The sequence below is a fragment of the Atta colombica genome, unplaced genomic scaffold (assembly GCF_001594045.1).
Source record: "Atta colombica isolate Treedump-2 unplaced genomic scaffold, Acol1.0 scaffold3, whole genome shotgun sequence".
In the NCBI taxonomy this organism is placed as follows: domain Eukaryota; kingdom Metazoa; phylum Arthropoda; class Insecta; order Hymenoptera; family Formicidae; genus Atta; species Atta colombica.
Window position 1 is genome coordinate 878,804 of NW_017259403.1, and position 3,086 is coordinate 881,889.

The following is a 3,086-nucleotide window of genomic DNA, read 5'->3' on the forward strand; positions in this document are numbered from 1 at the left end:
AGGTTACGAGCCAAATTCTCGTCATTTGCGGGAGGGTTTAATTTTTTGCTTCAATATGAAGAAATCTGCGGCTGAGGCTCATCGAATGCTCTCAAATACTTATGGTGAGGCCGCTATTAGTGAAAGAACGTGTCGTGAGTGGTTTCAATGCTTCAAGAACGGTAATTTTGACGTCCAAGGTCATGCTCTGTATTTGGTGGAACCAGTTCGGCGTAGTGTATTATGAACTGTTAAAACCGACTGAAACAATCACAGGCGATCGGTATCGAACGCAATTGATGCGTTTGAGCCGAGCATTGAAAGACAAATGGCCGCAATACAACGAGAGACACGATAAAGTGATTTTGCAGCATGACAATGCTCGACCCCATGTTGCAAAAATGATCAAGACATACTTGGAAATGTTGAAATGGGAAGTCCTACCCCACCCGCCGGTATTCTCCAGACGTTGCTCCCTCTGACTGTCACTTGTCTCGATCAATGGCACACGACCTGGCTGACCAGCACTTCCGGTCTTATGAAGAAGTAAAAAATTGGATCGATTCGTGGATAGCCTCAAAAGATGACCAGTTTTTTCGATTTGTACGCTAACTGAAAGATGGGAGAAAGTAGTGGCCAGCGACAATACTTTGAATCATGAATGTATAATCAGTTTTTTACAATAAAGCTTCGAATTTCGGAAAAAAAATGGCGGAAGCAAAGTTGTACATCTAATAAATACGCATAGAAATAAATATGCATTAGAAGTTCAGCGTCTGATTAAAATCTCAAACCTTAAAAATCCAATATATATCACTATATAATACTAAGCGTTTATTTATAATCTATAGGCTACTAGATTCAAAATGTCGATCGAAATCAATAGTCAATAGGAAAGTTAGCATTTTGACTGAAATAAAAGGATTTCGTTACTTTGATATATCTAGAGCTTTATTTAGCAGGGGAGCAGGTGAGTTGAAAATCGCTTCGGGTGTAAAGTTGAATGCTTCTTGGCAGAAAAGGAGATGGAATGGAACTCCCTTCGCGTGGAAAGTCATTAAAAAAGGAAGGGTGATAGAATAGCATATATAGCAGAAATAGATATAGCAGAAAAATGTTATTTTTTCAAACTTTTTTGTTAATAAGTTTTTAACGAATAATGAGTGATGGCTAAATCCTATTGGAGGTCATTCAGAGTCATGATCTTGACAACATATTTGGTAGGCCTAGCCCCAATAACCTTGACAAGGAGGTCATTGGGGCTAGGCCTACCAAATCGGTACTTTTACCGAAATTGATTTATAAAATAAAAATATTTTAACAATATTCATGAATATTATAATAATTTAAACTGTTTGAAGGTGATTTAGAATTATAAAATATAAATAATAGAGAATATATAGCCACAACACTAGACATATAGCCAGAACACTTTGAAATAGAAGTCATATATTTAAAATTATAATATAAAAACGTTTCGGTCAAGATGATTTGACCATCATCAATACATAGAAATATTAAGATATTAAATAAAGAAATATATACAATTAAACAATGAACGTTAGTCAAAAAAATGGTAAAACAATTTTTCAATCACTTATGATATGAGTTAACAAAGTAAGTTGGAGTTCAGAAAATGAAGTAAATAAATTGACGACGAAAATCCATATGTTTTTGACGTTGGAGAACTAAAAATTATATTCAATCCATATAAATCCGTATAAAAATCCGCATAAAAATTGTATACATCGGACGGAGATTTGCCGAAGTCTTACGGGCTCACTAAAGTTCATAAGGATGGTTATCCTTCAAAAATTGTCAGTTGCATTAATAGTCCCTTCTTTAATTTAGCTACTTTTTTAAAAGACGTTGATAAAAGCATTTAAAAAAATTTTAGTTATATTAAAAATAGCTTTGATCTTGTTAAAAAAATAAATGATATGCCAGAAAAAGATTATCAAATTGTATCATTTGACATTTACTTCTATACTAATATTCCAAATGATTTAGATCTGAAAAGAATAGATCTGAAATCTTAAAAAGATGGAATTTGATATGCAACAACACGACAATACCTATCTACGAATTTAAAATAGCAATCTCAATTATTCTAAATTCTACTTTTTTTAAATTTAATGATGAAATTTACGAACAAATATTCAGTCTGCCCATAGGATCTCCTCTCTCTCTCTCTCTCTCCAATTCTAGCTGATATAATACAAGACTTGAATTTAACATATTTAAGACACTAATCATATATATTCCATTCCATTATCGCTATGTTGATGATAATATTATAGCAGCTCCAAAAAATCATATTAATACAATCCTATATTCCTTTAATTCTTATTTATGAAAGAATTAAATTTACTCGAATATGGCGATGATGGAGGAATAAATTTTTTCGATGTAAGAATGTTAATAAAGAATGTTAATAAAGATTTTTGATTTTATATTATAAAAAGCTTACTAATTTTGGTAGACTTGAATTTCTTTTCTAATCATCTTTTAAAATATAAAAGGGATGTTGTAATCGGATAGTTAGAATCATATTCCTTTCCCATCCTAAATTTCATGAGAAAAATATTATTTCCCTAATTAATATTCTCTGTGGAAGGGTGTTGATAAGGAAATTTCACAAATTAAAAATAATATTCTCTTTATTACACTATGTACAGAGGTATCTGTCGCTACTTATGAGAAATTTTGTGGCGCCTTGCGACACGTGTGTGGTGTGCGTGCGTGCGTGTATGCGTGGGTGCGTGTGTGTGTGTGTGTGTGTGTGTGTGTGCGCGCGTAAGTATTTAGTCCTCTTCGGAGTCCTCGGTATCAGAGTCCCGAAGAATTGTGGTGACAGCCGCGGATTGAGTCTCTTCTTCTTCTTTCGTCCCGACGTCCTTAAATGTATCGATGTCGCTGGTAGAGTTCTTATCGGCGGCCCTATTTCCTCCGGCAACGGTCTCAGCGGCCACAAGGAACTCGTACTCTCCTTATATAACCGGGGTTATTTTTATCGTGCATCCTTGATGAGGGAATTCTCTCGCAGGAGCTTTAGAGATATCAGCCTCTACGGAAAGAGAGTTAACCCCCCCCCCCCCCCCCCCCCC